At 51.1% G+C, this 26,646-nt stretch overlaps 1 long non-coding RNA gene and 4 pseudogenes across 2 annotated transcripts in view; all 5 read left to right on the plus strand.

Moving 5' to 3' along the window:
• Positions 1-26,646, plus strand: part of LOC144752194 (uncharacterized) — a 659,734-nt gene that overhangs the window by 264,980 nt on the left and 368,108 nt on the right. The gene's annotated exons all lie outside the window — the stretch shown is intronic.
• On the plus strand, positions 3,886-5,144 carry LOC144752147 (uncharacterized; annotated as a pseudogene).
• Positions 5,161-6,313, plus strand: LOC144752148 (uncharacterized; annotated as a pseudogene).
• On the plus strand, positions 10,106-11,650 carry LOC144752149 (uncharacterized; annotated as a pseudogene).
• Positions 17,713-23,646, plus strand: LOC144752150 (uncharacterized; annotated as a pseudogene).

Below are 26,646 nucleotides of genomic sequence, written 5' to 3' on the forward strand. Positions count from 1 at the left end.
GGAGATTCTGCCATAAGTGCAGATATTCCGCTAGAAGTGCAGAGATTCCACCACAAGTGTGGAGATTCCACCACAGGTGTAGAGATTCCACCATGCGTGCGGGGATTTGCACCGCGAGTGTGGCGATTCACTCATGATTGTAGAGATTCTGCCACAAGTGCAGAGATTACGCCATGAGTTCAGAGATTCTGCCACAAGTGCAGAGATAACACCATGAGTGTGGAGATTCCACCACGAGTGCAGAGATTCTGCCACGAGTGCAGAGATTCCGCCATGAGTGCAGAGATTTTGCCACAAGTGAGGAGATTCCACCATGAGTGCAGAGATACCACCACGTGTGTGGAGATTCTGCCACAAGTGTGGAGATTCCACTACGCATGCAGAGATTCTGCCACGAGTGTAGAGATTCCGCCATAAGTGCAGAGATTTCGCCATCAGTCCAGAGATTGAACCACGAGTGTGGAGATTCCGCCACAAGTGTAGAGATTCCACCACGTGTGCGGGGATTCCACCACAAGTGTGGCGATTCCACCATGAGTGCAGAGATTCTGCCACAAGTGCAGAGATTCCGCCATGAGTTCAGAAATTCTGCTACAAGTGCAGAGATTCCACCACGTGTGCGGAGATTCCAACACGAGTGCAGAGATTCTGCCACGAGTGCAGAGATTATGCCATTTGTGCAGAGATTCCGCCACAATTGCAGAGATTCCACCAAGAGTGTAGAGATTCTACCACGAGTGCAGAGATTCTGCCACGAGTGCAGAGATTCTGCCATGAGTGCAGAGATTCCGCCACAAGTGCAGAGATTCCACCATGAGTGTGGAGATTCCACCACGAGTGCAGAGATTCTGTAACGAGTGTAGAGATTCCACCATAAGTGCAGAGATTCCACCATCAGTGCAGAGATTCCACCATAAGTGGGAAGATTCCGCCACAAGTGTGGAGATTTCACCACGGGAATGTGGGAGATTCCACCACAAGTGTGGTGATTCTACCACGTGTGCAGGGATTCCATCACAAGTGTAGCGATTCCACCATGAGTGCAGAGATTCTGCCACAAGTGCAGAGATTCCACCATGAGTTCAGAAATTCTGCCACAAGTGCAGAGATTCCACCAAGAGTGTGGAGATACCACCACGAGTGCAGAGATTCTGCCATGAGTGCAGAGATTCCGCTACAATTGCAGAGATTCCACCACGAGTGTGGAGATTCCACCACGAGTGCGGAGAGTCCACCATGAGTGCAGAGATTCCAACACTAGTGCGGAGATTCTGCCATGCGTCTGGAGATTCTGCCACAAGTGTGGAGATTCCACCATGCATGCAGAGATTCTGCCACGAGTGTAGAGATTCCGCCATAAGTGCAGAGATTCCGCCATCAGTGCAGAGCTTCCACCACGAGTATGGAGATTCCGCCACAAATGTGGAGATTTCACCACAGGAGGGTGGGAGATTCCACCACAAGTGTGGTGATTCCACCATGAGTGCAGAGATTCCACCATGAGTGTTGGGATTGCGCCACGTGTGGAGATTCCGACACAAGTGTGGAGATTCCACTATTGATGCGGAGATTCCACCAGGAGTGTAGAGATTCCGCCATTAGTGCAGAGATTCCACCATGAGTGCAGAAATTCCACCAGGAGTGTGGAGATTCCGCCACAAGTATGGAGATTCTATCACGTGTGCGGTGATTCCGCCACAAGGGTATAGATTCCACTATGAGTGCAGAGATTCTACCACGAGTGTGGAGACTCCACCATGAGTGCGGAGATTCTGCCATAAGTGCAGGTATTCCGCCAGAAGTGCAGAGATTCCACCACAAGTGTGGAGATTCAACCACAAGTGTAGAGATTCCACCATGCGTGCGGGGATTTGCACCGCAAGTGTGGCGATTCACCCATGATTGTAGAGATTCTGCCACAAGTGCAGAGATTACGCCATGAGTTCAGAGATTCTGCCACAAGTGCAGAGATAACACCATAAGTGTGGAGATTCCACCACGAGTGCAGAGATTCTGCCACGAGTGCAGAGATTCCGCCATGAGTGCAGAGATTTTGCCACAAGTGAGGAGATTCCACCATGAGTGCAGAGATACCACCACGAGTGTGGAGATTCTGCCACAAGTGTGGAGATTCCACCACGCATGCAGAGATTCTGCCACGAGTGTAGAGATTCCGCCATAAGTGCAGAGATTTTGCCATCAGTCCAGAGATTCAACCACGAGTGTGGAGATTCCGCCACAAGTGTAGAGATTCCACTACGTGTGCGGGGATTCCACCACAAGTGTGGCGATTCCACCATGAGTGCAGAGATTCTGCCACAAGTGCAGAGATTCCGCCATGAGTTCAGAAATTCTGCCACAAGTGCAGAGATTCCACCACGAGTGCGGAGATTCCACCACAAGTGCAGAGATTCCGCCACGAGTGCAGAGATTATGCCATTTGTGCAGAGATTCCGCCACAATTGCAGAGATTCCACCAAGAGTGTAGAGATTCTACCACGAGTGCAGAGATTCTGCCACGAGTGCAGAGATTCTGCCATGAGTGCAGAGATTCCGCCACAAGTGCAGAGATTCCACCATGAGTGTGGAGATTCTGCCACGAGTGTAGAGATTCCACCATAAGTGCAGAGATTCCACCATCAGTGCAGAGATTCCACCATAAGTGTGAAGATTCCGCCACAAGTGTGGAGATTTCACCACGGGAATGTGGGAGATTCCACCACAAGTGTGGTGATTCTACCACGTGTGCAGGGATTCCACCACAAGTGTAGCGATTCCACCATGAGTGCAGAGATTCTGCCACAAGTGCAGAGATTCCACCATGAGTTCAGAAATTCTGCCACAAGTGCAGAGATTCCACCAAGAGTGTGGAGATACCACCACGAGTGCAGAGATTCTGCCACGAGTGCAGAGATTCTGCCATGAGTGCAGAGATTCCGCTACAAGTGCAGAGATTCCACCACGAGTGTGGATTCCACCACGAGTGCGGAGAGTCCACCATGAGTGCAGAGATTCCAACACTAGTGCGGAGATTCTGCCAGGCGTCTGGAGATTCTGCCACAAGTGTGGAGATTTCACCATGCATGCAGAGATTCTGCCACGAGTGTAGAGATTCCGCCATCAGTGCAGAGCTTCCACCACGAGTATGGAGAGTCCGCCACAAATGTGGAGATTTCACCACGGGAGGGTGGGAGATTCCACCACAAGTGTGGTGATTCCACCATGAGTGCAGAGATTCCACCATGAGTGTTGGGATTGCGCCACGTGTGGAGATTCCGACACAAGTGTGGAGATTCCACTATTGATGCGGAGATTCCACCCGGAGTGTAGAGATTCCACCATTAGTGCAGAGATTCCACCATGAGTGCAGAAATTACACCAGGAGTGTGGAGATTCCGCCACAAGTATGTGGATTCTATCACGTGTGCGGGGATTCCGCCACAAGGGTATAGATTCCACTATGAGTGCAGAGATTCTACCACGAGTGTGGAGACTCCACCATGTGTGCGGAGATTCTGCCATAAGTGCAGGTATTCCGCCAGAAGTGCAGAGATTCCACCACAAGTGTGGAGATTCAACCACAAGTGTAGAGATTCCACCATGCGTGCGGGGATTTGCACCGCAAGTGTGGCGATTCACCCATGATTGTAGAGATTCTGCCACAAGTGCAGAGATTACGCCATGAGTTCAGAGATTCTGCCACAAGTGCAGAGATAACACCATAAGTGTGGAGATTCCACCACGAGTGCAGAGATTCTGCCACGAGTGCAGAGATTCCGCCATGAGTGCAGAGATTTTGCCACAAGTGAGGAGATTCCACCATGAGTGCAGAGATACCACCACGAGTGTGGAGATTCTGCCACAAGTGTGGAGATTCCACCACGCATGCCGAGATTCTGCCACGACTGTAGAGATTCCGCCATAAGTGCAGAGATTTTGCCATCAGTCCAGAGATTCAACCACGAGTGTGGAGATTACGCCACAAGTGTAGAGATTCCACCACGTGTGCGGGGATTCCACCACAAGTGTGGCGATTCCACCATGAGTGCAGAGATTCTGCCACAAGTGCAGAGATTCCGCCATGAGTTCAGAAATTCTGCCACAAGTGCAGAGATTCCACCACGAGTGCGGAGATTCCACCACGAGTGCAGAGATTCCGCCACGAGTGCAGAGATTATGCCATTTGTGCAGAGATTCCGCCACAATTGCAGAGATTCCACCAAGAGTGTAGAGATTCTACCACGAGTGCAGAGATTCTGCCACGAGTGCAGAGATTCTGCCATGAGTGCAGAGATTCCGCCACAAGTGCAATGATTCCACCATGAGTGTGGAGATTCTGCCACGAGTGTAGAGATTCCACCATAAGTGCAGAGATTCCACCATCAGTGCAGAGATTCCACCATAAGTGTGAAGATTCCGCCACAAGTGTGGAGATTTCACCACGGGAATGTGGGAGATTCCACCACAAGTGTGGTGATTCCGCCATGAGTGTAGAGATTCCACCATGAGTGTTGGGACGCCGCCACGTGTGGAGATTCCGACACAAGTGTGGAGATTCCATCACTCATGCGGAGATTCCACCACTCATGCGGAGATTCCACCAGGAGTGTAGAGATTCCGCCATGAGTGCAGAGATTCCGCCATGAGTGCAGGGATTCCACCAGAGTGCAGCGATTCCACCACGAGTGCAGAGATTCCACCACGAGTGTGGAGATTCCACCACAAGTGCAGAGATTCTGCTACAAGTGCAGAAATTCCACCATGAGTGCAGAGATTCTGCCACAAGTGCAGAGATTCCACCATGAGTGTGGAGATTCCATCACTAATGCAGAGATTCCACCATGAGTGCAGAGATTCCACCACAAGTGCGTAGATTCTGCCACGAGTGTAGAGATTCTGCCATAAGTGCAGAGATTCCGCAATGAGTGCAGCGATTCCACTATGAGTGTGGCGATTCCGCCACAGGTGTGGAGATTCCACCATGCATTGGAGATTCCCCCACAAGTGCAGAGATTCAACCATGAGTGCAGAGATTCCACCACGAGTGTGGAGATTCCACCATGAGTGCAGAGATTCCACCACAAGTATGGAGATTCCACCAAGAGTGTGGAGATTTCACCAGGAGTGCAGAGATTCCACCATGAGTGTGAAGATTCGGCCATGAGTGCAGAGAATCCACCACGAGTGTGGAGATTCCCCCACGAGTGTCGAGATTCCACCATGAGTATGGAGATTCCGCCATGAGTGCAGAGATTCCGCCATGAGTGCCGGGATTCTGCCAAGAGTGCAGAGATTTACCCAGGAGTGCAGAGATTCTGCCACGAGTGTGGAGATTCCACCATGAGTGCAGAGATTCCACCACAAGTGTGGAGTTTTCACCATGAGTGCAGAGATTCCACCATGAGTGTGAAGATTCGGCCATGAGTGCAGAGAATCCACCACGAGTGTGGAGATTCCCCCACGAGTGTCGAGATTCCACCATGAGTATGGAGATTCCGCCATGAGTGCAGAGATTCCGCCATGAGTGCCGGGATTCTGCCAAGAGTGCAGAGATTTACCCAGGAGTGCAGAGATTCTACCACGAGTGTGGAGATTCCACCATGAGTGCAGAGATTCCACCACAAGTGTGGAGTTTTCACCATGAGTGCAGAGATTCCACCATGAGTGTGAAGATTCGGCCACGAGTGCAGAGAATCCACCACGAGTGTGGAGATTCCCCCACGAGTGTCGAGATTCCACCATGAGTGTGGAGATTCCGCCATGAGTGCAGAGATTCCGCTACAAGTGCAGAGATTCCACCACGAGTGTGGAGATTCCACCACGAGTGCGGAGAGTCCACCATGAGTGCAGAGATTCCAACACTAGTACGGAGATTCTGCCAGGCGTGTGGAGATTCTGCCACAAGTGTGGAGATTCCACCATGCATGCAGAGATTCTGCCACGAGTATAGAGATTCCGCCATAAGTGCAGAGATTCCGCCATCAGTGCAGAGCTTCCACCACGAGTATGGAGATTCCGCCACAAATGTGGAGATTTCACCACGGGAGGGTGGGAGATTCCATCACAAGTGTGGTGATTCCACCATGAGTGCAGAGATTCAACCATGAGTGTTGGGATTGCGCCACGTGTGGAGATTCCGACACAAGTGTGGAGATTCCACTATTGATGCGGAGATTCTACCAGGAGTGTAGAGATTCCGCCATTAGTGCAGAGATTCCACCATGAGTGCAGAAATTCCACCAGGAGTGTGGAGATTCCGCCACAAGTATGGAGATTCTATCACGTGTGCGGTGATTCCGCCACAAGGGTATAGATTCCACTATGAGTGCAGAGATTCTACCATGAGTGTGGAGACTCCACCATGAGTGCGGAGATTCTGCCATAAGTGCAGGTATTCCGCCAGAAGTGCAGAGATTCCACCACAAGTGTGGAGATTCAACCACAAGTGTAGAGATTCCACCATGCGTGCGGGGATTTGCACCGCAAGTGTGGCGATTCACCCATGATTGTAGAGATTCTGCCACAAGTGCAGAGATTACGCCATGAGTTCAGAGATTCTGCCACAAGTGCAGAGATAACACCATAAGTGTGGAGATTCCACCACGAGTGCAGAGATTCTGCCACGAGTGCAGAGATTCCGCCATGAGTGCAGAGATTTTGCCACAAGTGAGGAGATTCCACCATGAGTGCAGAGATACCACCACGAGTGTGGAGATTCTGCCACAAGTGTGGAGATTCCACCACGCATGCAGAGATTCTGCCACGAGTGTAGAGATTCCGCCATAAGTGCAGAGATTTTGCCATCAGTCCAGAGATTCAACCACGAGTGTGGAGATTCCGCCACAAGTGTAGAGATTCCACCACGTGTGCGGGGATTCCACCACAAGTGTGGCGATTCCACCATGAGTGCAGAGATTCTGCCACAAGTGCAGATATTCCGCCATGAGTTCAGAAATTCTGCCACAAGTGCAGAGATTCCACCACGAGTGCGGAGATTCCACCACGAGTGCAGAGATTCCGCCACGAGTGCAGAGATTATGCCATTTGTGCAGAGATTCCGTCACAATTGCAGAGATTCCACCAAGAGTGTAGAGATTCTACCACGAGTGCAGAGATTCTGTCACGAGTGCAGAGATTCTGCCATGAGTGCAGAGATTCCGCCACAAGTGCAGAGATTCCACCATGAGTGTGGAGATTCTGCCACAAGTGTAGAGATTCCACCATAAGTGCAGAGATTCCACCATCAGTGCAGAGATTCCACCATAAGTGTGAAGATTCCGCCACAAGTGTGGAGATTTCACCACGGGAATGTGGGAGATTCCACCACAAGTGTGGTGATTCCGCCATGAGTGTAGAGATTCCACCGTGAGTGTTGGGATTCCGCCACGTGTGGAGATTCCGACACAAGTGTGGAGATTCCATCACTCATGCGGAGATTCCACCACTCATGCGGAGATTCCACCAGGAGTGTAGAGATTCCGCCATGAGTGCAGAGATTCCGCCATGAGTGCAGGGATTCCACCAGAGTGCAGCGATTCCACCACGAGTGCAGAGATTCCGCCACAATTGCAGAGATTCCACCAAGAGTGTAGAGATTCTACCACGAGTGCAGAGATTCTGCCACGAGTGCAGAGATTCTGCCATGAGTGCAGAGATTCCGCCACAAGTGCAGAGATTCCACCATGAGTGTGGAGATTCCACCACGAGTGCAGAGATTCTGCCACGAGTGTAGAGATTCCACCATAAGTGCAGAGATTCCACCATCAGTGCAGAGATTCCACCATAAGTGTGAAGATTCCGCCACAAGTGTGGAGATTTCACCACTGGAATGTGGGAGATTCCACCACAAGTGTGGTGATTCTACCACGTGTGCAGGGATTCCACCACAAGTGTAGCGATTCCACCATGAGTGCAGAGATTCTGCCACAAGTGCAGAGATTCCACCATGAGTTCAGAAATTCTGCCACAAGTGCAGAGATTCCACCAAGAGTGTGGAGATACCACCACGAGTGCAGAGATTCTGCCACGAGTGCAGAGATTCTGCCATGAGTGCAGAGATTCCGCTACAAGTGCAGAGATTCCACCACGAGTGTGGATTCCACCACGAGTGCGGAGAGTCCACCATGAGTGCAGAGATTCCAACACTAGTGCGGAGATTCTGCCAGGCGTCTGGAGATTCTGCCACAAGTGTGGAGATTCCACCATGCATGCAGAGATTCTGCCACGAGTGTAGAGATTCCGCCATCAGTGCAGAGCTTCCACCACGAGTATGGAGAGTCCGCCACAAATGTGGAGATTTCACCACGGGAGGGTGGGAGATTCCACCACAAGTGTGGTGATTCCACCATGAGTGCAGAGATTCCACCATGAGTGTTGGGATTGCGCCACGTGTGGAGATTCCGACACAAGTGTGGAGATTCCACTATTGATGCGGAGATTCCACCCGGAGTGTAGAGATTCCACCATTAGTGCAGAGATTCCACCATGAGTGCAGAAATTCCACCAGGAGTGTGGAGATTCCGCCACAAGTATGTGGATTCTATCACGTGTGCGGGGATTGCGCCACAAGGGTATAGATTCCACTATGAGTGCAGAGATTCTACCACGAGTGTGGAGACTCCACCATGTGTGCGGAGATTCTGCCATAAGTGCAGGTATTCCGCCAGAAGTGCAGAGATTCCACCACAAGTGTGGAGATTCAACCACAAGTGTAGAGATTCCACCATGCGTGCGGGGATTTGCACCGCAAGTGTGGCGATTCACCCATGATTGTAGAGATTCTGCCACAAGTGCAGAGATTACGCCATGAGTTCAGAGATTCTGCCACAAGTGCAGAGATAACACCATAAGTGTGGAGATTCCACCACGAGTGCAGAGATTCAGCCACGAGTGCAGAGATTCTGCCATGAGTGCAGAGATTTTGCCACAAGTGAGGAGATTCCACCATGAGTGCAGAGATACCACCACGAGTGTGGAGATTCTGCCACAAGTGTGGAGATTCCACCACGCATGCAGAGATTCTGCCACGACTGTAGAGATTCCGCCATAAGTGCAGAGATTTTGCCATCAGTCCAGAGATTCAACCACGAGTGTGGAGATTCCGCCACAAGTGTAGAGATTCCACCACGTGTGCGTGGATTCCACCACAAGTGTGGCGATTCCACCATGAGTGCAGAGATTCTGCCACAAGTGCAGAGATTCCGCCATGAGTTCAGAAATTCTGCCACAAGTGCAGAGATTCCACCACGAGTGCGGAGATTCCACCACGAGTGCAGAGATTCCGCCACGAGTGCAGAGATTATGCCATTTGTGCAGAGATTCCGCCACAATTGCAGAGATTCCACCAAGAGTGTAGAGATTCTACCACGAGTGCAGAGATTCTGCCACGAGTGCAGAGATTCTGCCATGAGTGCAGAGATTCCGCCACAAGTGCAGAGATTCCACCATGAGTGTGGAGATTCTGCCACGAGTGTAGAGATTCCACCATAAGTGTAGAGATTCCACCATCAGTGCAGAGATTCCACCATAAGTGTGAAGATTCCGCCACAAGTGTGGAGATTTCACCACGGGAATGTGGGAGATTCCACCACAAGTGTGGTGATTCCGCCATGAGTGTAGAGATTCCACCATGAGTGTTGGGACGCCGCCACGTGTGGAGATTCCGACACAAGTGTGGAGATTCCATCACTCATGCGGAGATTCCACCACTCATGCGGAGATTCCACCAGGAGTGTAGAGATTCCGCCATGAGTGCAGAGATTCCGCCATGAGTGCAGGGATTCCACCAGAGTGCAGCGATTCCACCACGAGTGCAGAGATTCCACCACGAGTGTGGAGATTCCACCACAAGTGCAGAGATTCTGCTACAAGTGCAGAAATTCCACCATGAGTGCAGAGATTCTGCCACAAGTGCAGAGATTCCACCATGAGTGTGGAGATTCCATCACTAATGCAGAGATTCCACCATGAGTGCAGAGATTCCACCACAAGTGCGTAGATTCTGCCACGAGTGTAGAGATTCTGCCATAAGTGCAGAGATTCCGCAATGAGTGCAGCGATTCCACTATGAGTGTGGCGATTCCGCCACAGGTGTGGAGATTCCACCATGCATTGGAGATTCCCGCACAAATGCAGAGATTCAACCATGAGTGCAGAGATTCCACCACGAGTGTGGAGATTCCACCATGAGTGCAGAGATTCCACCACAAGTATGGAGATTCCACCAAGAGTGTGGAGATTTCACCAGGAGTGCAGAGATTCCACCATGAGTGTGAAGATTCGGCCATGAGTGCAGAGAATCCACCACGAGTGTGGAGATTCCCCCACGAGTGTCGAGATTCCACCATGAGTATGGAGATTCCGCCATGAGTGCAGAGATTCCGCCATGAGTGCCGAGATTCTGCCAAGAGTGCAGAGATTTACCCAGGAGTGCAGAGATTCTGCCACGAGTGTGGAGATTCCACCATGAGTGCAGAGATTCCACCACAAGTGTGGAGTTTTCACCATGAGTGCAGAGATTCCACCATGAGTGTGAAGATTCGGCCACGAGTGCAGAGAATCCACCATGAGTGTGGAGATTCCCCCACGAGTGTCGAGATTCCACCATGAGTGTGGTGATTCCGCCATGAGTGCAGAGATTCCGCTAAAAGTGCAGAGATTCCACCACGAGTGTGGAGATTCCACCACGAGTGTGGAGAGTCCACCATGAGTGCAGAGATTCCAACACTAGTGCGGAGATTCTGCCAGGCGTTTGGAGATTCTGCCACAAGTGTGGAGATTCCACCATGCATGCAGAGATTCTGCCACGAGTGTAGAGATTCCGCCATAAGTGCAGAGATTCCGCCATCAGTGCAGAGCTTCCACCACGAGTATGGAGATTCCGCCACAAATGTGGAGATTTCACCACGGGAGGGTGGGAGATTCCACCACAAGTGTGGTGATTCCACCATGAGTGCAGAGATTCCACCATGAGTGTTGGGATTGCGCCACGTGTGGAGATTCCGACACAAGTGTGGAGATTCCACTATTGATGCGGAGATCCCACCAGGAGTGTAGAGATTCCGCCATTAGTGCAGAGATTCCACCATGAGTGCATAAATTCCACCAGGAGTGTGGAGATTCCGCCACAAGTATGGAGATTCTATCACGTGTGCGGTGATTCCGCTACAAGTGTATAGATTCCACTATGAGTGCAGAGATTCCACCACGAGTGTGGAGACTCCACCATGAGTGCGGAGATTCTGCCATAAGTGCAGATATTCCGCTAGAAGTGCAGAGATTCCACCACAAGTGTGGAGATTCCACCACTAGTGTAGAAATTCCACCATGCGTGCGGGGATTTGCACCGCGAGTGTGGCGATTCACTCATGATTGTAGAGATTCTGCCACAAGTGCCGAGATTACGCCATGAGTTCAGAGATTCTGCCACAAGTGCAGAGATAACACCATGAGTGTGGAGATTCCACCACGAGTGCAGAGATTCTGCCACGAGTGCAGAGATTCCGCCATGAGTGCAGAGATTTTGCCACAAGTGAGGAGATTCCACCATGAGTGCAGAGATACCACCACGAGTGTGGAGATTCTGCCACAAGTGTGGGGATTCCACTACGCATGCAGAGATTCTGCCACGAGTGTAGAGATTCCGCCATAAGTGCAGAGATTTCGCCATCAGTCCAGAGATTGAAACACGAGTGTGGAGATTCCGCCACAAGTGTAGAGATTCCACCACGTGTGCGGGGATTCCACCACAAGTGTGGCGATTCCACCATGAGTGCAGAGATTCTGCCACAAGTGCAGAGATTCCGCCATGAGTTCAGAAATTCTGCTACAAGTGCAGAGATTCCACCACGAGTGCGGAGATTCCAACACGAGTGCAGAGATTCTGCCACGAGTGCAGAGATTATGCCATTTGTGCAGAGATTCCGCCACAATTGCAGAGATTCCACCAAGAGTGTAGAGATTCTACCACGAGTGCAGAGATTCTGCCACGAGTGCAGAGATTCTGCCATGAGTGCAGAGATTCTGCCACAAGTGCAGAGATTCCACCATGAGTGTGGAGATTCCACCACGAGTGCAGAGATTCTGCCACGAGTGTAGAGATTCCACCATAAGTGCAGAGATTCCACCATCAGTGCAGAGATTCCACCATAAGTGTGAAGATTTCGCCACAAGTGTGGAGATTTCACCACGGGAATGTGGGAGATTCCACCACAAGTGTGGTGATTCTACCACGTGTGCAGGGATTCCACCACAAGTGTAGCGATTCCACCATGAGTGCAGAGATTCTGCCACAAGTGCAGAGATTCCACCATGAGTTCAGAAATTCTGCCACAAGTGCAGAGATTCCACCAAGAGTGTGGAGATACCACCACGAGTGCAGAGATTCTGCCACGAGTGCAGAGATTCTGCCATGAGTGCAGAGATTCCGCTACAAGTGCAGAGATTCCACCACGAGTGTGGAGATTCCACCACGAGTGCGGAGAGTCCACCATGAGTGCAGAGATTCCAACACTAGTGCGGAGATTCTGCCAGGCATCTGGAGATTCTGCCACAAGTGTGGAGATTCCACCATAAGTGCAGAGATTCCGCCATCAGTGCAGAGCTTCCACCACGAATATGGAGAGTCCGCCACAAATGTGGAGATTTCACCATGGGAGGGTGGGAGATTCCACCACAAGTGTGGTGATTCCACCATGAGTGCAGAGATTCCACCATGAGTGTTGGGATTGCGCCACGTGTGGAGATTCCGACACAAGTGTGGAGATTCCACTATTGATGCGGAGATTCCACCAGGAGTGTAGAGATTCCGCCATTAGTGCAGAGATTCCACCATGAGTGCAGAAATTCCACCAGGAGTGTGGAGATTCCGCCACAAGTATGTGGATTCTATCACGTGTGCGGTGATTCCGCCACAAGGGTATAGATTCCACTATGAGTGCAGAGATTCTACCACGAGTGTGGAGACTCCACCATGAGTGCGGAGATTCTGCCATAAGTGCAGGTATTCCGCCAGAAGTGCAGAGATTCCACCACAAGTGTAGAGATTCCACCATGCGTGCGGGGATTTGCACCGCAAGTGTGGCGATTCACCCATGATTGTAGAGATTCTGCCACAAGTGCAGAGATTACGCCATGAGTTCAGAGATTCTGCCACAAGTGCAGAGATAACACCATAAGTGTGGAGATTCCACCACGAGTGCAGAGATTCTGCCACGAGTGCAGAGATTCCGCCATGAGTGCAGAGATTTTGCCACAAGTGAGGAGATTCCACCATGAGTGCAGAGATACCACCACGAGTGTGGAGATTCTGCCACAAGTGTGGAGATTCCACCACGCATGCAGAGATTCTGCCACGACTGTAGAGATTCCGCCATAAGTGCAGAGATTATGCCATCAGTCCAGAGATTCAACCACGAGTGTGGAGATTCCGCCACAAGTGTAAAGATTCCACCACGTGTGCGGGGATTCCACCACAAGTGTGGCGATTCCACCATAAGTGCAGAGATTCTGCCACAAGTGCAGAGATTCCGCCATGAGTTCAGAAATTCTGCCACAAGTGCAGAGATTCCACCACGAGTGCGGAGATTCCACCACGAGTGCAGAGATTCCGCCACGAGTGCAGAGATTATGCCATTTGTGCAGAGATTCCGCCACAATTGCTGAGATTCCACCAAGAGTGTAGAGATTCTACCACGAGTGCAGAGATTCTGCCACGAGTGCAGAGATTCTGCCATGAGTGCAGAGATTCCGCCACAAGTGCAGAGATTCCACCATGAGTGTGGAGATTCTGCCACGAGTGTAGAGATTCCACCATAAGTGCAGAGATTCCACCATCAGTGCAGAGATTCCACCATAAGTGTGAAGATTCCGCCACAAGTGTGGAGATTTCACCACGGGAATGTGGGAGATTCCACCACAAGTGTGGTGATTCCGCCATGAGTGTAGAGATTCCACCATGAGTGTTGGGACGCCGCCACGTGTGGAGATTCCGACACAAGTGTGGAGATTCCATCACTCATGCGGAGATTCCACCACTCATGCGGAGATTCCACCAGGAGTGTAGAGATTCCGCCATGAGTGCAGAGATTCCGCCATGAGTGCAGGGATTCCACCAGAGTGCAGCGATTCCACCACGAGTGCAGAGATTCCACCACGAGTGTGGAGATTCCACCACAAGTGCAGAGATTCTGCCACAAGTGCAGAGATTCCACCATGAGTGTGGAGATTCCATCACTAATGCAGAGATTCCACCATGAGTGCAGAGATTCCACCACGAGTGCGTAGATTCTGCCACGAGTGTAGAGATTCTGCCATAAGTGCAGAGATTCCGCAATGAGTGCAGCGATTCCACTATGAGTGTGGCGATTCCGCCACAGGTGTGGAGATTCCACCATGCATTGGAGATTCCCCCACAAGTGCAGAGATTCAACCATGAGTGCAGAGATTCCACCACGAGTGTGGAGATTCCACCATGAGTGCAGAGATTCCACCACAAGTATGGAGATTCCACCAAGAGTGTGGAGATTTCACCAGGAGTGCAGAGATTCCACCATGAGTGTGAAGATTCGGCCATGAGTGCAGAGAATCCACCACGAGTGTGGAGATTCCCCCACGAGTGTCGAGATTCCACCATGAGTATGGAGATTCCGCCATGAGTGCAGAGATTCCGCCATGAGTGCCGGGATTCTGCCAAGAGTGCAGAGATTTACCCAGGAGTGTAGAGATTCTACCACGAGTGTGGAGATTCCACCATGAGTGCAGAGATTCCACCACAAGTGTGGAGTTTTCACCATGAGTGCAGAGATTCCACCATGAGTGTGAAGATTCGGCCACGAGTGCAGAGAATCCACCACGAGTGTGGAGATTCCCCCACGAGTGTCGAGATTCCACCATGAGTGTGGTGATTCCGCCATGAGTGCAGAGATTCCGCTACAAGTGCAGAGATTCCACCACGAGTGTGGAGATTCCACCACGAGTGCGGAGAGTCCACCATGAGTGCAGAGATTCCAACACTAGTGCGGAGATTCTGCCAGGCGTGTGGAGATTCTGCCACAAGTGTGGAGATTCCACCATGCATGCAGAGATTCTGCCACGAGTGTAGAGATTCCGCCATAAGTGCAGAGATTCCGCCATCAGTGCAGAGCTTCCACCACGAGTATGGAGATTCCGCCACAAATGTGGAGATTTCACCACGGGAGGGTGGGAGATTCCACCACAAGTGTGGTGATTCCACCATGAGTGCAGAGATTCTACCATGAGTGTTGGGATTGCGCCACGTGTGGAGATTCCGACACAAGTGTGGAGATTCCACTATTGATGCGGAGATCCCACCAGGAGTGTAGAGATTCCGCCATTAGTGCAGAGATTCCACCATGAGTGCAGAAATTCCACCAGGAGTGTGGAGATTCCGCCACAAGTATGGAGATTCTCTCACGTGTGCGGTGATTCCGCTACAAGTGTATAGATTCCACTATGAGTGCAGAGATTCCACCACGAGTGTGGAGACTCCACCATGAGTGCGGAGATTCTGCCATAAGTGCAGATATTCCGCTAGAAGTGCAGAGATTCCACCACAAGTGTGGAGATTCCACCACAAGTGTAGAGATTCCACCATGCGTGCGGGGATTTGCACCGCGAGTGTGGCGATTCACCCATGATTGTAGAGATTCTGCCACAAGTGCAGAGATTACGCCATGAGTTCAGAGATTCTGCCACAAGTGCAGAGATAACACCATGAGTGTGGAGATTCCACCACGAGTGCAGAGATTCTGCCACAAGTGCAGAGATTCCGCCATGAGTGCAGAGATTTTGCCACAAGTGAGGAGATTCCACCATGAGTGCAGAGATACCACCACGAGTGTGGAGATTCTGCCACAAGTGTGGAGATTCCACTACGCATGCAGAGATTCTGCCACGAGTGTAGAGATTCCGCCATAAGTGCAGAGATTTGGCCATCAGTCCAGAGATTGAACCACGAGTGTGGAGATTCCGCCACAAGTGTAGAGATTCCACCACGTGTGCGGGGATTCCACCACAAGTGTGGCGATTCCACCATGAGTGCAGAGATTCTGCCACAAGTGCAGAGATTCCGCCATGAGTTCAGAAATTCTGCTACAAGTGCAGAGATTCCACCACGAGTGCGGAGATTCCAACACGAGTGCAGAGATTCTGCCACGAGTGCAGAGATTATGCCATTTGTGCAGAGATTCCGCCACAATTGCAGAGATTCCACCAAGAGTGTAGAGATTCTACCACGAGTGCAGAGATTCTGCCACGAGTGCAGAGATTCTGCCATGAGTGCAGAGATTCCGCCACAAGTGCAGAGATTCCACCATGAGTGTGGAGATTCCACCACGAGTGCAGAGATTCTGCCACGAGTGTAGAGATTCCCCCATAAGTGCAGAGATTCCACCATCAGCGCAGAGATTCCACCATAAGTGTGAAGATTCCGCCACAAGTGTGGAGATTTCACCACGGGAATGTGGGAGATTCCACCACAAGTGTGGTGATTCTACCACATGTGCAGGGATTCCACCACAAGAGTAGCGATTCCACCATGAGTGCAGAGATTCTGCCACAAGTGCAGAGATTCCACCATGAGTTCAGAAATTCTGCCACAAGTGCAGAGATTCCACCAAGAGTGTGGAGATACCACCACGAGTGCAGAGATTCTGCCACAAGTGCAGAGATTCTGCCATGAGTGCAGAGATTCCGCTACAAGTGCAGAGATTCCACCACGAGTGTGGAGTTTCCACCACGAGTGCGGAGAGTCCACCATGAGTGCAGAGATTCCAACACTAGTGCGGAGATTCTGCCAGGCGTCTGGAGATTCTGCCACAAGTGTGGAGATTCCACCATGCATGCAGAGATTCTGCCACGAGTGTAGAGATTCCGCCATAAGTGCAGAGATTCCGCCATCAGTGCAGAGCTTCCACCACGAGTATGGAGATTCCGCCACAAATGTGGAGATTTCACCACGGGAGGGTGGGAGATTCCACCACAAGTGTGGTGATTCCACCATGAGTGCAGAGATTCCACCATGAGTGTTGGGATTGCGCCACGTGTGGAGATTCCGACACAAGTGTGGAGATTCCACTATTGATGCGGAGATTCCACCAGGAGTGCAGAGATTCTGCCATTAGTGCAGAGATTCCACCATGAGTGCAGAAATTCCACCAGGAGTGTGGAGATTCCGCCACAAGTATGGAGATTCTATCACGTGTGCGGTGATTCCGCCACAAGGGTATAGATTCCACTATGAGTGCAGAGATTCTACCACGAGTGTGGAGACTCCACCATGAGTGCGGAGATTCTGCCATAAGTGCAGGTATTCCGCCAGAAGTGCAGAGATTCCACCACAAGTGTAGAGATTCCACCATGCGTGCGGGGATTTGCACCGCAAGTGTGGCGATTCACCCATGATTGTAGAGATTCTGCCACAAGTGCAGAGATTACGGCATGAGTTCAGAGATTCTGCCACAAGTGCAGAGATAACACCATAAGTGTGGAGATTCCACCACGAGTGCAGAGATTCTGCCACGAGTGCAGAGATTCCGCCATGAGTGCAGAGATTTTGCCACAAGTGAGGAGATTCCACCATGAGTGCAGAGATACCACCACGAGTGTGGAGATTCTGCCACAAGTGTGGAGATTCCACCACGCATGCAGAGATTCTGCCACGACTGTAGAGATTCCGCCATAAGTGCAGAGATTATGCCATCAGTCCAGAGATTCAACCACGAGTGTGGAGATTCCGCCACAAGTGTAAAGATTCCACCACGTGTGCGGGGATTCCACCACAAGTGTGGCGATTCCACCATAAGTGCAGAGATTCTGCCACAAGTGCAGAGATTCCGCCATGAGTTCAGAAATTCTGCCACAAGTGCAGAGATTCCACCACGAGTGCGGAGATTCCACCACGAGTGCAGAGATTCTGCCACGAGTGCAGAGATTATGCCATTTGTGCAGAGATTCCGCCACAATTGCAGAGATTCCACCAAGAGTGTAGAGATTCTACCACGAGTGCAGAGATTCTGCCACGAGTGCAGAGATTCTGCCATGAGTGCAGAGATTCCGCCACAAGTGCAGAGATTCCACCATGAGTGTGGAGATTCTGCCACGAGTGTAGAGATTCCACCATAAGTGCAGAGATTCCACCATCAGTGCAGAGATTCCACCATAAGTGTGAAGATTCCGCCACAAGTGTGGAGATTTCACCACGGGAATGTGGGAGATTCCACCACAAGTGTGGTGATTCCGCCATGAGTGTAGAGATTCCACCATGAGTGTTGGGACGCCGCCACGTGTGGAGATTCCGACACAAGTGTGGAGATTCCATCACTCATGCGGAGATTCCACCACTCATGCGGAGATTCCACCAGGAGTGTAGAGATTCCGCCATGAGTGCAGAGATTCCGCCATGAGTGCAGGGATTCCACCAGAGTGCAGCGATTCCACCATGAGTGCAGAGATTCCACCACGAGTGTGGAGATTCCACCACAAGTGCAGAGATTCTGCTACAAGTGCAGAAATTCCACCATGAGTGCAGAGATTCTGCCACAAGTGCAGAGATTCCACCATGAGTGTGGAGATTCCATCACTAATGCAGAGATTCCACCATGAGTGCAGAGATTCCACCACGAGTGCGTAGATTCTGCCACGAGTGTAGAGATTCTGCCATAAGTGCAGAGATTCCGCAATGAGTGCAGCGATTCCACTATGAGTGTGGCGATTCCGCCACAGGTGTGGAGATTCCACCATGCATTGGAGATTCCCCCACAAGTGCAGAGATTCAACCATGAGTGCAGAGATTCCACCACGAGTGTGGAGATTCCACCATGAGTGCAGAGATTCCACCACAAGTATGGAGATTCCACCAAGAGTGTGGAGATTTCACCAGGAGTGCAGAGATTCCACCATGAGTGTGAAGATTCGGCCATGAGTGCAGAGAATCCACCACGAGTGTGGAGATTCCCCCACGAGTGTCGAGATTCCACCATGAGTATGGAGATTCCGCCATGAGTGCAGAGATTCCGCCATGAGTGCCGGGATTCTGCCAAGAGTGCAGAGATTTACCCAGGAGTGTAGAGATTCTACCACGAGTGTGGAGATTCCACCATGAGTGCAGAGATTCCACCACAAGTGTGGAGTTTTCACCATGAGTGCAGAGATTCCACCATGAGTGTGAAGATTCGGCCACGAGTGCAGAGAATCCACCACGAGTGTGGAGATTCCCCCACGAGTGTCGAGATTCCACCATGAGTGTGGTGATTCCGCCATGAGTGCAGAGATTCCGCTACAAGTGCAGAGATTCCACCACGAGTGTGGAGATTCCACCACGAGTGCGGAGAGTCCACCATGAGTGCAGAGATTCCAACACTAGTGCGGAGATTCTGCCAGGCGTGTGGAGATTCTGCCACAAGTGTGGAGATTCCACCATGCATGCAGAGATTCTGCCACGAGTGTAGAGATTCCGCCATAAGTGCAGAGATTCCGCCATCAGTGCAGAGCTTCCACCACGAGTATGGAGATTCCGCCACAAATGTGGAGATTTCACCACGGGAGGGTGGGAGATTCCACCACAAGTGTGGTGATTCCACCATGAGTGCAGAGATTCTACCATGAGTGTTGGGATTGCGCCACGTGTGGAGATTCCGACACAAGTGTGGAGATTCCACTATTGATGCGGAGATCCCACCAGGAGTGTAGAGATTCCGCCATTAGTGCAGAGATTCCACCATGAGTGCAGAAATTCCACCAGGAGTGTGGAGATTCCGCCACAAGTATGGAGATTCTATCACGTGTGCGGTGATTCCGCTACAAGTGTATAGATTCCACTATGAGTGCAGAGATTCCACCACGAGTGTGGAGACTCCACCATGAGTGCGGAGATTCTGCCATAAGTGCAGATATTCCGCTAGAAGTGCAGAGATTCCACCACAAGTGTGGAGATTCCACCACAAGTGTAGAGATTCCACCATGCGTGCGGGGATTTGCACCGCGAGTGTGGCGATTCACCCATGATTGTAGAGATTCTGCCACAAGTGCAGAGATTACGCCATGAGTTCAGAGATTCTGCCACAAGTGCAGAGATAACACCATGAGTGTGGAGATTCCACCACGAGTGCAGAGATTCTGCCACGAGTGCAGAGATTCCGCCATGAGTGCAGAGATTTTGCCACAAGTGAGGAGATTCCACCATGAGTGCAGAGATACCACCACGAGTGTGGAGATTCTGCCACAAGTGTGGAGATTCCACTACGCATGCAGAGATTCTGCCACGAGTGTAGAGATTCCGCCATAAGTGCAGAGATTTGGCCATCAGTCCAGAGATTGAACCACGAGTGTGGAGATTCCGCCACAAGTGTAGAGATTCCACCACGTGTGCGGGGATTCCACCACAAGTGTGGCGATTCCACCATGAGTGCAGAGATTCTGCCACAAGTGCAGAGATTCCGCCATGAGTTCAGAAATTCTGCTACAAGTGCAGAGATTCCACCACGAGTGCGGAGATTCCAACACGAGTGCAGAGATTCTGCCACGAGTGCAGAGATTATGCCATTTGTGCAGAGATTCCGCCACAATTGCAGAGATTCCACCAAGAGTGTAGAGATTCTACCACGAGTGCAGAGATTCTGCCACGAGTGCAGAGATTCTGCCATGAGTGCAGAGATTCCGCCACAAGTGCAGAGATTCCACCATGAGTGTGGAGATTCCACCACGAGTGCAGAGATTCTGCCACGAGTGTAGAGATTCCACCAGAAGTGCAGAGATTCCACCATCAGCGCAGAGATTCCACCATAAGTGTGAAGATTCCGCCACAAGTGTGGAGATTTCACCACGGGAATGTGGGAGATTCCACCACAAGTGTGGTGATTCTACCACATGTGCAGGGATTCCACCACAAGAGTAGCGATTCCACCATGAGTGCAGAGATTCTGCCACAAGTGCAGAGATTCCACCATGAGTTCAGAAATTCTGCCACAAGTGCAGAGATTCCACCAAGAGTGTGGAGATACCACCACGAGTGCAGAGATTCTGCCACAAGTGCAGAGATTCTGCCATGAGTGCAGAGATTCCGCTACAAGTGCAGAGATTCCACCACGAGTGTGGAGATTCCACCACGAGTGCGGAGAGTCCACCATGAGTGCAGAGATTCCAACACTAGTGCGGAGATTCTGCCAGGCGTCTGGAGATTCTGCCACAAGTGTGGAGATTCCACCATGCATGCAGAGATTCTGCCACGAGTGTAGAGATTCCGCCATAAGTGCAGAGATTCCGCCATCAGTGCAGAGCTTCCACCACGAGTATGGAGATTCCGCCACAAATGTGGAGATTTCACCACGGGAGGGTGGGAGATTCCACCACAAGTGTGGTGATTCCACCATGAGTGCAGAGATTCCACCATGAGTGTTGGGATTGCGCCACGTGTGGAGATTCCGACACAAGTGTGGAGATTCCACTATTGATGCGGAGATTCCACCAGGAGTGCAGAGATTCTGCCATTAGTGCAGAGATTCCACCATGAGTGCAGAAATTCCACCAGGAGTGTGGAGATTCCGCCACAAGTATGGAGATTCTATCACGTGTGCGGTGATTCCGCCACAAGGGTATAGATTCCACTATGAGTGCAGAGATTCTACCACGAGTGTGGAGACTCCACCATGAGTGCGGAGATTCTGCCATAAGTGCAGGTATTCCGCCAGAAGTGCAGAGATTCCACCACAAGTGTGGAGATTCAAACACAAGTGTAGAGATTCCACCATGCGTGCGGGGATTTGCACCGCAAGTGTGGCGATTCACCCATGATTGCAGAGATTCTGCCACAAGTGCAGAGATTACGCCATGAGTTCAGAGACTCTGTCACAAGTGCAGAGATAACACCATAAGTGTGGAGATTCCACCACGAGTGCAGAGATTCTGCCACGAGTGCAGAGATTCCGCCATGAGTGCAGAGATTTTGCCACAAGTGAGGAGATTCCACCATGAGTGCAGAGATACCACCATGAGTGTGGAGATTCTGCCACAAGTGTGGAGATTCCACCACGCATGCAGAGATTCTGCCACGAGTGTAGAGATTCCGCCATAAGTGCCGAGATTTTGCCATCAGTCCAGAGATTCAACCACGAGTGTGGAGATTCCGCCACAAGTGTAGAGATACCACCACGTATGCGGGGATTCCACCACAAGTGTTGGGATTCCACCATGAGTGCAGAGATTCTGCCACAAGTGCAGAGATTCCGCCATGAGTTCAGAAATTCTGCCACAAGTGCAGAGATTCCACCACGAGTGCGGAGATTCCACCACGAGTGCAGAGATTCCGCCACGAGTGCAGAGATTATGCCATTTGTGCAGAGATTCCGCCACAATTGCAGAGATTCCACCAAGAGTGTAGAGATTCTACCACGAGTGAAGAGACTCTGCCACGAGTGCAGAGATTCTGCCATGAGTGCAGAGATTCCGCCACAAGTGCAGAGATTCCACCATGAGTGTGGAGATTCTGCCACGAGTGTAGAGATTCCACCATAAGTGCAGAGATTCCACCATCAGTGCAGAGATTCCACCATAAGTGTGAGGATTCCGCCACAAGTGTGGAGATTTCACCACGGGAATGTGGGAGATTCCACCACAAGTGTGGTGATTCCGCCATGAGTGTAGAGATTCCACCATGAGTGTTGGGATTCCGCCACGTGTGGAGATTCCGACACAAGTGTGGAGATTCCATCACTCATGCGGAGATTCCACCACTCATGCGGAGATTCCACCAGGAGTGTAGAGATTCAGCCATGAGTGCAGAGATTCCGCCATGAGTGCAGGGATTCCACCAGAGTGCAGCGATTCCACCACGAGTGCAGAGATTCCACCACTAGTGTGGAGATTCCACCACAAGTGCAGAGATTCTGCTACAAGTGCAGAAATTCCACCATGAGTGCAGAGATTCTGCCACAAGTGCAGAGATTCCACCATGAGTGTGGAGATTCCATCACTAATGCAGAGATTCCACCATGAGTGCAGAGATTCCACCACGAGTGCGTAGATTCTGCCACGAGTGTAGAGATTCTGCCATAAGTGCAGAGATTCCGCAATGAGTGCAGCGATTCCACTATGAGTGTGGCGATTCCGCCACAGGTGTGGAGATTCCACCATGCATTGGAGATTCCCCCACAAGTGCAGAGATTCCACCATGAGTGCAGAGATTCCACCACGAGTGTGGAGATTCCACCATGAGTGCAGAGATTCCACCACAAGTATGGAGATTCCACCAAGAGTGTGGAGATTTCACCAGGAGTGCAGAGATTCCACCATGAGTGTGAAGATTCGGCCATGAGTGCAGAGAATCCACCACGAGTGTGGAGATTCCCCCACGAGTGTCGAGATTCCACCATGAGTATGGAGATTCCGCCATGAGTGCAGAGATTCCGCCATGAGTGCCGGGATTCTGCCAAGAGTGCAGAGATTTACCCAGGAGTGCAGAGATTCTACCACGAGTGTGGAGATTCCACCATGAGTGCAGAGATTCCACCACAAGTGTGGAGTTTTCACCATGAGTGCAGAGATTCCACCATGAGTGTGAAGATTCGGCCACGAGTGCAGAGAATCCACCATGAGTGTGGAGATTCCCCCACGAGTGTCGAGATTCCACCATGAGTGTGGAGATTCCGCCATGAGTGCAGAGATTCCGCTACAAGTGCAGAGATTCCACCACGAGTGTGGAGATTCCACCACGAGTGCAGAGAGTCCACCATAAGTGCAGAGATTCCAACACTAGTGCGGAGATTCTGCCAGGCGTGTGGAGATTCTGCTACAAGTGTGGAGATTCCACCATGCATGCAGAGATTCTGCCACGAGTGTAGAGATTCCGCCATAAGTGCAGAGATTCCGCCATCAGTGCAGAGCTTCCACCACGAGTATGGAGATTCCGCCACAAATGTGGAGATTTCACCACGGGAGGGTGGGAGATTCCACCACAAGTGTGGTGATTCCACCATGAGTGCAGAGATTCCACCATGAGTGTTGGGATTGCGCCACGTGTGGAGATTCCGACACAAGTGTGGAGATTCCACTATTGATGCGGAGATCCCACCAGGAGTGTAGAGATTCCGCCATTAGTGCAGAGATTCCACCATGAGTGCAGAAATTCCACAAGGAGTGTGGAGATTCCGCCACAAGTATGGAGATTCTATCACGTGTGCGGTGATTCCGCTACAAGTGTATAGATTCCACTATGAGTGCAGAGATTCCACCACGAGTGTGGAGACTCCACCATGAGTAAGGAGATTCTGCCATAAGTGCAGATATTCCGTTAGAAGTGCAGAGATTCCACCACAAGTGTGGAGATTCCACCACAAGTGTAGAGATTCCACCATGCGTGCGGGGATTTGCACCGCAATTGTGGCGATTCACCCATGATTGTAGAGATTCTGCCACAAGTGCAGAGATTACGTCATGAGGTCAGAGATTCTGCCACAAGTGCAGAGATAACACCATGAGTGTGGAGATTCCACCACGAGTGCAGAGATTCTGCCACGAGTGCAGAGATTCCGCCATGAGTGCAGAGATTTTGCCACAAGTGAGGAGATTCCACCATGAGTGCAGAGATACCACCACGAGTGTGGAGATTCTGCCACAAGTGTGGAGATTCCACTACGCATGCAGAGATTCTGCCACGAGTGTAGAGATTCCGCCATAAGTGCAGAGATTTCGCCATCAGTCCAGAGATTGAACCACGAGTGTGGAGATTCCGCCACAAGTGTAGAGATTCCACCACGTGTGCGGGGATTCCACCACAAGTGTGGCGATTCCACCATGAGTGCAGAGATTCTGCCACAAGTGCAGAGATTCCGCCATGAGTTCAGAAATTCTGCTACAAGTGCAGAGATTCCATCACGAGTGCGGAGATTCCAACACGAGTGCAGAGATTCTGCCACGAGTGCAGAGATTATGCCATTTGTGCAGAGATTCCGCCACAATTGCAGAGATTCCACCAAGAGTGTAGAGATTCTACCACGAGTGCAGAGATTCTGCCACGAGTGCAGAGATTCTGCCATGAGTACAGAGATTCCGCCACAAGTGCAGAGATTCCACCATGAGTGTGGAGATTCCACCACGAGTGCAGAGATTCTGCCACGAGTGTAGAGATTCCACCATAAGTGCAGAGATTCCACCATCAGTGCAGAGATTCCACCATAAGTGTGAAGATTCCGCCACAAGTGTGGAGATTTCACCACGGGAATGTGGGAGATTCCACCGCAAGTGTGGTGATTCTACCACGTGTGCAGGGATTCCACCACAAGTGTAGCGATTCCACCATGAGTGCAGAGATTCTGCCACAAGTGCAGAGATTCCACCATGAGTTCAGAAATTCTGCCACAAGTGCAGAGATTCCACCAAGAGTGTGGAGATACCACCACGAGTGCAGAGATTCTGCCACGAGTGCAGAGATTCTGCCATGAGTGCAGAGATTCCGCTACAAGTGCAGAGATTCCACCACGAGTGTGGAGATTCCACCACGAGTGCGGAGAGTCCACCATGAGTGCAGAGATTCCAACACTAGTGCGGAGATTCTGCCAGGCGTCTGGAGATTCTGCCACAAGTGTGGAGATTCCACCATGCATGCAGAGATTCTGCCACGAGTGTAGAGATTCCGCCATAAGTGCAGAGATTCCGCCATCAGTGCAGAGCTTCCACCACGAGTATGGAGAGTCCGCCACAAATGTGGAGATTTCACCACGGGAGGGTGGGAGATTCCACCATAAGTGTGGTGATTCCACCATGAGTGCAGAGATTCCACCATGAGTGTTGGGATTGCGCCACGTGTGGAGATTCCGACACAAGTGTGGAGATTCCACTATTGATGCGGAGATTCCACCAGGAGTGTAGAGATTCCGTCATTAGTGCAGAGATTCCACCATGAGTGCAGAAATTCCACCAGGAGTGTAGAGATTCCGTCATTAGTGCAGAGATTCCCCCACGAGTGTCGAGATTCCACCATGAGTATGGAGATTCCGCCATGAGTGCAGAGATTCCGCCATGAGTGCCGGGATTCTGCCAAGAGTGCAGAGATTTACCCAGGAGTGCAGAGATTCTACCACGAGTGTGGAGATTCCACCATGAGTGCAGAGATTCCACCACAAGTGTGGAGTTTTCACCATGAGTGCAGAGATTCCACCATGAGTGTGAAGATTCGGCCACGAGTGCAGAGAATCCACCACGAGTGTGGAGATTCCCCCACGAGTGTCGAGATTCCACCATGAGTGTGGTGATTCCGCCATGAGTGCAGAGATTCCGCTACAAGTGCAGAGATTCCACCACGAGTGTGGAGATTCCACCACGAGTGCGGAGAGTCCACCATGAGTGCAGAGATTCCAACACTAGTGCGGAGATTCTGCCAGGCGTGTGGAGATTCTGCCACAAGTGTGGAGATTCCACCATGCATGCAGAGATTCTGCCACGAGTGTAGAGATTCCGCCATAAGTGCAGAGATTCCGCCATCAGTGCAGAGCTTCCACCACGAGTATGGAGATTCCGCCACAAATGTGGAGATTTCACCACGGGAGGGTGGGAGATTCCACCACAAGTGTGGTGATTCCACCATGAGTGCAGAGATTCTACCATGAGTGTTGGGATTGCGCCACGTGTGGAGATTCC

This window comes from Lissotriton helveticus, chromosome 4_2, assembly GCF_964261635.1.
Source record: "Lissotriton helveticus chromosome 4_2, aLisHel1.1, whole genome shotgun sequence".
In the NCBI taxonomy this organism is placed as follows: Eukaryota; Metazoa; Chordata; class Amphibia; order Caudata; family Salamandridae; genus Lissotriton; species Lissotriton helveticus.